The 10,403-nt window shown below is 39.6% G+C and overlaps 1 long non-coding RNA gene across 1 annotated transcript; it reads right to left on the bottom strand.

Annotated features, from left to right (window-relative positions):
- Positions 1–344: 344 nt before the first annotated feature.
- Positions 345–9,898, bottom strand: LOC139073125 (uncharacterized). Its single transcript, XR_011521904.1, has 3 exons — positions 9,656–9,898; positions 8,539–8,699; positions 345–489 (listed from the first exon to the last, which is right to left on the bottom strand). It is a non-coding gene; the product is annotated as an uncharacterized lncRNA (long non-coding RNA).
- Positions 9,899–10,403: the final 505 nt, after the last annotated feature.

Raw genomic sequence — 10,403 nt, 5'->3', positions numbered from 1 at the left:
TGAGCAGGAAGTCTTTAACAGTGCAGCTGGATCTGCTGCAGGAGGATCCAGACGGGAATGGAGGGCTGGAGCAGACCCGTGGCTGGACGTTTCTGGTCAGAGGAACATCATACAGGACGGTCTGAAGAAAGAGCTTTGGGACACTTCCTCTCACTGTCCACTCCATCATCCAACTACAGGGACTGCTGGGCTGGCTCAGACAACGGCTGTTACATCTCTAAGATGTATTCAGAAATATGAAATGAGGAGATGGTTTATGGATCCACTGGTATAAAAATTGTGAATCTTCAGCAAATAAAACCACAGTGATGTTTTTAATAGAGGTTCCTACATAAATGACTTGCCTGTTAACAGTAGTGGTGGTTTGCTGGTACCTCCTGCAGGACAGAGCACCACTAACTTCCTCCACACACATCTTCCTCAGACTCATCCTCCAGGCCCACAATTTCACCAGCACACAGGCAGATGTGCAGCATAGTGCATGCTGACCTGTAATAGATTGAAAAATAGTTTTTATTATTGAAAAATGCAAAACAAAACATATAACCTGCAGTACATTGGTTCTGTTCTTCTTCCGGCTCTCGGAGGGTGCAGACACTTTTTTCCTCCTCTCTTCCATATCTTATCCTCAAGGCCCTTTGTCTGTCTCTGTGTGCTGGTGCACGGCTGCTTCTGCATTTTTTTCTGGAAACTGGAAACTGAAATCACTAAAATGGACCTCGTCAGTTGGTCACTCAACGCAACTGATCATTTTTTTTTCAACAATGAGAACGGGAGAAGGGGCTCCCGGATGCCCCTCTGGGACAGACCAGCTGTCTGTGGAGGACTCTGAAGATGTGTGGATATTCGTGGTGTTGGTGTCAGGTTTCCTGTGTATTGGCCTTGGAGGCTTCCTGGCTTACTGGAAAATTAACGAGCTGTCGAGGAATATTGGCCTGATCCCGGAACTCAGAGATGGTTTGCACCACGCTGTGAATTCACAGACTCACATAATTGTCGAGATGAATCGTAAGCTTGGAACTTTGGCCGAGATTCATTCATTGGCACAAAAGATGGATGCCATTAAGGATAGAGTGGACGAATCAGCACGGATTGGGATAGATTAATGTCCATTATTGGGATTTTGAGAGGTTGAGGACCAAGGAACTTTAAGACAGAGAGGAAATTATCCCTGTCTGGCCCCAAAACAATTTCTAATCGGAATCTGGTGCCCTTGAGCCTGCAAGGCTCCAACAAAAACTCCCCCCTCATAAGATATGTGGATTGTGCCATCGCTATGGCAACTCAACTCTGTCTCCTATCCCAGCCTGGGCGGGACTGCGGGAAGGCAGACGAATCATTCCAGGGTCACTGCAGCCCTCCAACCCTCAATGCTCCTCTCCCTGTTCAGACTTAAGGTTGGTTTATGCTTGACGCGTCCGCGAGGTTCGCACGGCTCTGCGCTACGAAATTGCATCATTTTAACAACCACGCCCCTCCACCGCGTCTCCGCACGGCCCAAAATTTCCGCAACGCGCACCTAGGAAAATTTCTAACCACGATGACGGTCGGACGCAGAAAAACATGGCGGACCGGCAAGAACTAGTATGGCAGAGGTTCGTAAATACAGACATTTGTATGATTCAGCTCTCAGAGATCACCGTGATCAACATGTTGTTAATAATTCTTGGAGCGAAATAGCTTGCACTGTCGGAAAAGACGAGGACGCTGTTAAAAATGCTGAAATGCCATGTTGTAAACAGTCATTTTTACTTCTACTATGGTGTAGTGTTGGATGCATGCCGTAGAGCTCCATGCTGCCCCGTTCAGTTTGGGAGAATATTGGCTCACCACAGAGACAAGTCACATGAACCATAAACGCTGTGAGTTGCGAAGCACGTTCCATCCGTGAGCCGCATCATCAAGCGGAAAGTGAATGCGTCAAGCATAAACCAAGCTTGAGGTGACATGCGCTGCTTGTAATGGCTGCAGGAACCAAAGTGTGGATAGTCCCAAACCCACCACCCCACCTAGTGGACACTTATGTTGTGTGATGTCTGAAGTCTGTTGCATATCTGTCTGAGGTGGGTTTTTTTTTTTTGCAGAGCAAAGCTGCCCTCCCGGTGGAGGGTAACTCTGAAGTGCCTTTTTTTTCCCTCCACCTGAACCAATCCTCATGTAACCCTCTGATCTCTATTAAGGTAGCGCGACTCAGGGTTGCGAATAACCACAGTCACCAATTCTTGTCATGTGTCTTGCCCATGAATGTCTGATCTCTGAATTATGTGTACTGAAACTCTAATTTCCCTCAGGAATTAATAAAGTATCTTTGAATTTGAATTGAATAGAATTGAACTAAAGAAAAGCAGCAGGGAAAACTTCAGAGAATTTACATTTTTAAGACAGATGTAATCATTATTAGGCTTAAGTTGAATAAGCAAATGCACATTGAAAACACTTCAATGCTATTTTATTAAAAAGCCTGCTTTTTAAAGCATTTTACCCCCATTTGATGCAAAATAAGAAGTTGTAAGGTCCGATTTACATTAAAAAAACATCCTACTGAATTCAACACTTATAATGCATTTGATTTATATTAATTGCCTACATGTTAATACTCTGTAGAAATGTGTTGTGTACATTTAACCAGTTCATTCTGTAGCTTAAAACATACATGAAACAATCTAAAGTTAACATGTAAGTCCTGAAAGCTTCTAGAATAAACAAAGTTACTTTACCTGAAAACGGTTGTGAACAAACGCTGCTGATGGACATGAAGCTGCTGTAGCTTCTTAATATTCCTGCTCGATTTTTGCTAGCTTTAGCATTTTTCCTTTGCGTGTAGCTGCCGCCACGGCTGTGACGGGACCTACGGGCCACCGTAGAGGTGAAGGCTAGACTGTCCAAATTCAGAGCCACTGGGTTCTGGTCTTAGCGGTCTAGACCGGCGAGGACCCGTACTCATAAGCATCCTACCCGTGGATTCGGACTTGCTCTTTAAACTCTTGCACAAAATCTAATTGTGAGGACTCACTCATATTGAGAACTCATCTTTCAGAAGTTAATTTGCTTTTTGACCTGCTAAAGCTACACTTTACTTCAATTCAATTCTATTCAAAAATACTTTATTAATCCCAGAGGGAAATTGATTGCTGTAGTAGCTCAGAATAATAATAATAATAATAATAATAATAATAATAATAATAATAATAATAATAATAATAAAGTCATCAAAGAGTCATTGTATATTACAGTGGCTGTTGGCAGGAAGGATCTCCAGTATTGGTCAGTGTTGCAGTGAAACTGAAGAAGCCTCTGACTGAAGACACTCTTCCGTTGTCGGACAGTCTTGTGAAGAGAATGCTCAGGGTTGTCCATCATTTTCTTGATTCTCTGGAGAATCCTTCTTTGCATTATCTCCTCCAGTGGTTCCACAGTCGTCCCCAGAACAGAACCAGCCTTTTTTATTAGGCTGTTGAGCCTTTTCATGTCCCTGCTTCTGATGCTGCTACCCCATAGATGATGGCTGAAGAGATTACACTCTCAACAACAGACTTGTAGAAGATCTGCAGCATCTTGCTACAGACATTGAAGGACCTACGCATCCTCAAGAAGTGCAGTCTGCTGTGTCCCTTCTTGTAAACAGCTTCGCTGTTCTTTCTCCAGTCCAGTCTGTTGTCCAGGTGAACTCCAAGGTGTTTGCTGGTAAATAAACTTAATAATCAGAATTCCACTTGCAAATAAGCAGGAGTGGATATATCATTCTGGGACCATGTGTCTTCTAAAGAGGATGCAGGCTTTCTGCGCTTTAACATTTTATTATTTTCAACTTAGATCTGATTTTCTTATTTAAAGAGGTTTTAATTTATTAAAAAGAAAAAAAGTTTTAGTTATTTATTTTAGGAAAATTTCAACTGTTTTATTTTACAATTTCAACAACTACACATTAAAACAATGCTGTTTTAATGTCTTAGTAGTCCAAAATAGCTGAGGCAAAAAATAAATAAATAAATAAATAAAGCTTCAGGAGAACAGTTGAATAAAACGCAAATGTAAGTGGAACTGTCTGCATATACACTGATAAATATAAACTAATGAATTCATAGTAAGAATAACAAGTTACAGAAAAATAGACTATGGCTTTGGTAAAATACAAAATTTTATTTTCTTCCTGTTACTACTGTGTACTCTGGCTGTTTGCGGGTTGTTTAGGATCTCCATGTATTGCAGTTTAATATAAAAAATCAAGTTAAATATTCATATGGCTCAAACTATTTTATGCTGTAGTTATAATTGTATTAAACAACTCTGGAGCTTTTTGTCAGCTGGTGTCGAATCACAAATGCCAGCACTGCAGCAACAGATCGGCACAGATTATTAACGGTCTATCTCTCTTTTGTTTAGTTTTTAAAAGAGAAAAATGGACAACACCTCAGCATGCTGAAAAGGAAATCTGTAAAATTCTTACAACCTTTAAGAGGTGTGTGGAAAATGTATACAGTGCTGCACAGGTAAAGAATCCACAAAGAAAAGTGGAAAAAATAAACTAACTTGATGTGAACAAACAGTCAAAGGGCAAAGATCAGACAAAGAATCTGGGTCTGTAAATAAATACTAAGTTGCACAGAGTGGTTCGGATATCCAGCATACATAAACTGTGTGTACACAAAAACAAACTATCTACTTCAGGAAATTAACAAACAGTAATAAAACATGTTTATCCTCATGAGAAATGCCCACAGAAACTATACAAACCAAGAACAAGTAACAGAAACGACAAATGGCTGCAGAGCCAAAAGGCTGAAACATGATGGGAACAGAAGGCAACCAGAGCTGAAAGTGCCCCCCAAAAAAGTCTAGAATCAATTTTAAAATGTATGCAAGCATGAAATGTCATTATGATTTCCTACAATTCTTCTGGAAATGTCTTCATAAAGCATCAGAAAATTATGTAGCGTTGTTAATCTACATAAATAGAATTTAACGCTGTTGCCGTTCAGCTTAGCTAAATCCAAAAAAGATCGAACGAATTGGCAATAAAACTTATATATAAATATATATATATATTCACGGATATTTATATAATCGATAGAAGTTCATACACCAACTGGCTTGGTCTATATTGAATCCAAAGATTAATATTTAATTTAAGAGATTCAAATTAATAGCAAAAATGTATTTATTAATTCAGGAGATCTAAAGAGATCTTTGCTCGTTCAGAATATACAAATATACACCACTCTGTGTTTTATTTCAGAGTCAGGTTTAAAAAGTTAAGAATGTATTACTAACAATTTAAAGATGACAATTTAAAAGACAATTCATATATGACAATTTATTAGATCTTTGGTATTAAAACTTGGTATTAAAGCAACCTGTGTCTGGATGAAACTAAAACGAAGTGTGTGTGTTTGGATGTGTGAATGTAAGTGTCGAAAGGTTTCAATCTCAGAGAGAGAAAACGCATTCTGGATGAAAGAGTTTGGTTTGCAGCTAAGCTAAATTATTTCTTAATAAAACAGGCATCCAGACACAATCTGTGTTCTACCACACCGTTCAGACGACCCTCTGTTTAGATCCGGAGGTCAAGGGAGGATGTTGATCAGCCTCGGGGTACTCGGTCCGGTAGGGGAGACCAGTGGTACCGACTCCCTGGTCCTAGAGTTGCTGCAGGCACATAGGTGTGGAAGTGGTTTGCGTCTGAGCAGATTCTTAAGGAATCTCGTAGCATCAGCGTGTTACAGATGACGTTTCTGTTGAAGCTATTCTATCGGCGTGACAGAAAAGCTTTAGTAGAGGTTTCGAGCGGCCGACCCGATACTCTGAACTCTCGTCACCACGGAGAGATTTTGGTGAGCTCAAGAACTGAACTTGAGCTGAGGAGTTTTGGTTTTAACATACCTCAGAACACGTCCTCCCAAGATAGAAAGCTTTGGTGTTATGGAACAAAGACATGTGAATGCAGTTACCTTTAACCTGATTTCTGTGTCCTGCATGATTGTGTATAAGTGCACATGATCTTCCTGTCACTGTCAAACATTACTGATTATCATAAATAATTATTATTATTATTAACCAAAGAATAATGATTCATTTCAGTAGTTAAATACATTTTTAATGAACCTTGATGATTATTTGTGAACCTTGTAATAGACAGTGAAAAGAGTTTTTTAAAAAGGATTCTTTTAAATCTTGAAGTGTCCTTCATCTTGTGGATGGAACAGCAGTCAGATAAAGGCAGTCAGATTAAAGATGGTTTACAGCAGACTTTGTGTCTCCTGTGATGGATAATCTGTAAATAGAAGTGCAGCCATGACAGTTTGACCCAGCTGAGGAAGTGTGACCTTTGGGTCACAAATGAGGCCATTCATGTCGCTACAATTATTTGTAAACCCAACTACGCACAAAAGCAACACACTGTCATGGTGGAATTTGAAACATCTTCAAATTGCTACAAACAGGATCTTACCTTGACAGATTAAATAGAGAAAATATTTTTTGTTTCATCATTCCACCAAAAAATGGGCTCAACACTCCAGCGCTATCATTGATCATCTGCAAAAGCCATGCTGCATCAATAGCTCCTTTTTCATCCTTCCCTTAGTTCTCAGATTTGCTTTGAAGAGGTTATCTTCATCAGCCCGTTATCTCTATTCATCATTAGCTTACTCTGAAGCAAACAGATCCAGAGGCCACGCACTCTTGCCTAGTGCAGATCTGGTTGGTTATTTTCTGCCTGTGGAAAGTAAAAAGAACGAAGGGAGGGGGGTGTTCCTGCCGCTTTTTCCCTGTGAAATATTGTCTGCGAACATTCTTCTGAAAGCAGACAAACAAAATTAGATCAAGCTGATGGAAAAGGTGTCAAGGGCACTGCTTTGGGTTGTTAACACAGCTGATTTCCGTGACCAGGCTCTGCCCTCAGTCCACATGTGGCTTTGATTAGAAGAGGTCTTGTGGGTATTTATTTTATTTTTATTTTTTTGAAAAGCATTGACCATAAGTGCATATAAACCCACTTTGAATCAAGAGAGAGAAAATGTGCTTCCCAATGTGTTTATTTTACCTGTTCTGGGCTGCATTTTCTGAAGTATCTTAATATGGTCATCCAGTGGCTCTGGATCTCGCTGAACATGTTCTGAATAAATATGAGTGCGACATCTGGTATCATTAAATTTCACTTTTTCAGGAGGGTTGGTGAAAGAGTCTGTAAAAGCACCAATGTGGGATAAAACTTCAAATAAACTGGCAGGTGGCTGTGACATGATATATATGCTAATCTCCCTTCCACAGTGAAACATGAATGAATATGAAATATGAATATGGAGTAGACTCATTGGTGCCTGCTGTTTCAGGACACCTGGATGTTACACCAATACATTTCTGCTAATCAGAAGAGTTTCCTCAAGGTTGCAACAGTGTTGTCCCAGTCGGTGTATGCTGCAGATCTTAGGTTATCCTATGAATGACAACAGTGTATTTGCAAAGAAAGAATGGAATTTGATGTAAAAATTTTATGTGAGCTGAGTTTATATATACGGCACAAAAATATTAATTCTACATTTTGTACTGAGATCCAATAAAAAGGGCTGAGTGGCAAAATTCAACATTGCATCTTGTGGAAATTCCACTTAGACTGGCATTCAGCATTAGTATAAAGAAAAGGCAAAATGTCTTTAATGGTTAGAGCTGCAAAAATCTCATATTTGATTATTTTGGACATGGGAATTTTAAAATAAACTGTTGTAAATAATGCCTGTACTTGTGTGCAGAGTTCATACTGTTCAAGTGTAGAATGCGCAATAAAATCCTCCAGACTTGATTTTGAACACAGAGATGAAGCACAGGAAAAAGGAACAATGAAAGAAACACCCTCTCAATGAGACACCAGCAACAATCACTGCCACTCATGCACCCGAGCAAAACTGAAAACATGACCTAAAAATTCTGACACATCCAGAGCACAAAGGCACAAAACATCACGCAACAAACAACTGTCAAATGCTACAAAACAAAAATCCTGGACAAGCCCCCAATTTTGCTGTGTTCCCTGCATTGAAACAGGTTCAAATTACACAAAAAGAGTGCAGTTCATACAAGTTAATTTTTTTTTTTACTTTTCAAAAGCATGACTCTCAAAAATGATACGAGAGTATGAAGCCCCAGTAAAAGCAAACAACAAAGTGAAAGCCTCGAAACCAGCTAATTGTCAAATTTGAGCATTTAACTAAAATTGATGAACAGGATTCCTCCTACTTATCTTATAAAGTCATGTCAACCAATCAGCTCTGAAAAAAGAGGAAACCTACTGCACATCCCTAACCCCTCCTTTCCATGTTGCTTACGTTCCAAGTCTATTTCTTATACTTCCAGAACACGTCAAACTTTGCAGTTCAGATTGGGCCAGACAGAAAGTCAAACATGGAAGCAGTGTGAAACATCTGGAAACTTTCAAAATAAAAGTCACATGCAGATTTCAAGTTGCTTGACCAGTAAACAATGTACACCATTTCCTGTGTTACTCCATAACCAAGATAAACATAACAGAAAAAAACCACAGACCTTTTTGGATACATGAAGCCATCGTTCTCCTTGCGTGGTTTCGTGTGAACTTCCGAAATCATGTGTGGTGGTCTCCTAAAGGTGTTTGTCCTCCATAGTCCCCGTGCAGTCGCTGGTGATCTGGCCTCTAGCTCAGAGACTATCCATGTTCTGGCTACTCCCTGTATAGGTTAATAATAACATTAGAAAAAAATAGTTTCTTTATTTACTAAATTTGGAGGTTCTGATTTCATTTAACTAAAATGCAAGATGCAATCAGTGGTCTCCTTCAAAAAGCAGCTGTAAACACACTTGTTCAAGCTGGCTTCTGTGTGACCTTCATCTCCACCCTTTCCTTATTCTGCTCTTTCCACCTATTCCACCTTTCCCGGGATCCACCTATTTCCCTCTTTCCTATTCATTTTGTCTCTCCCTTTCCGTACATTTTTTTAATCTGAAAAACGTTTTACTGTCATTTGAAACACAATTTTTAATCATGTTTTTCAAAGTATTTTTATATTAAAATGTTTTTGCTTTTGTGTAGTGCCTCGTGCTATATAAAAGATCATTTTCTTGCTTTTCTTTCTTACATACTTTATGTAATCAATTAACTTCATATAAGATTCAAAATAAAACTGACACTTGCACTCTGCAGTGCTAATATTTTGGGCTAGATGACATGTATGAGATTCAAGAGATTCAATACAGGCAGGTTTTTGAGAAAAGTACTAATCCTGCTAAAGAGATGGATCTCCTAAGCTCTTTGAAGTAGATTAATCAGATATGATGCATTCATCTTTCTGAAACTTTCATTTTGTTGTTTTGTTTGTTTTTATGGTTTTGAAAGAATGTAAATAAAGAAAACCTTTGACAAAGGCATGCCACACATTGCTCTATGTGCGGTGCAACAAAAGAGTACTTCATTATTTAATCTCTCTAATGTATTAATCAATACAGTACTTTAAAAGCTTCTAAATAAATAAATAAAAGGTAATCATTTAACGATGCAAATTAATTACTGGAAAATAAACAGTTCTGGCTCAGGATTTGGACACCACTGAATTCACAGTTCAGTCGCCTAGAAAAAACAAAAAAAGAAAAACGCTGATACACATGAATGCGTTCAAAACAGACTCACACAAAGTGCAGATGCAGGAACCCTGAATGGGTCCAAATACTCCCTCTCCTCCCACTTTAATCCTGGTGGACTATTTAGTCATTACTGGCTCTTGTGTGAACGAGGATGCAGGAATGCGGCTCCAGTAAGTGGTGCCCTGTAGCCTGCACTGAGAGAGAGACCCCCTGCCAGCCTGATGTGTTCTGCTAGCAATCACAGCTCACTGAGTCACAGGCCAGTGGAAAATGCCAGATAAACATCACACTGGGAATGAGCTTCCCCTCTCTCCCTTTCTTTCTGGCAGTTTAAGTGGTTTAAGAATAGCAGTTGAGATAGAGCTGCTTATTTTAAGTGACACCATGAGAGCCAAAAGGTCAAATGAAACATATATGGTTAGAACAGGACGAGCGAGGCGCTCAGTAAATTAGATGACTGAGGTTTATGCCAGAGTGTGTTGTCAGCCGCGCTCTGATTCAAACAGCGGTCCGTGTGCGATTCTGTTTTGCCAATATCTCTGCTGTCATCCTCTATTATGTGCTGTAAAACGAGAAAAGTCTGTCGGAAATGGAAAGGACCTGAAGCCTGAGTGTGTTTTCTCAGAGCTCTGCGAACTTGGCTCGCTCTCAAATCACACCTTCACTCAGGAAAATTCACAAAAAAGCTTGTCGTAATTTCCTGTGAGACCTTAAAAACACAGTCGGGAGCAGATCTGCTGCAGGCTCGTGTCGTAAATCACACCAGGGCTGCTCTGATATTTCATTTCTGCCGA

Source organism: Nothobranchius furzeri, chromosome 11, assembly GCF_043380555.1.
Source record: "Nothobranchius furzeri strain GRZ-AD chromosome 11, NfurGRZ-RIMD1, whole genome shotgun sequence".
Classification (NCBI taxonomy): Eukaryota; Metazoa; Chordata; class Actinopteri; order Cyprinodontiformes; family Nothobranchiidae; genus Nothobranchius; species Nothobranchius furzeri.
This window is presented reverse-complemented; position numbering and strand designations above follow the sequence as displayed.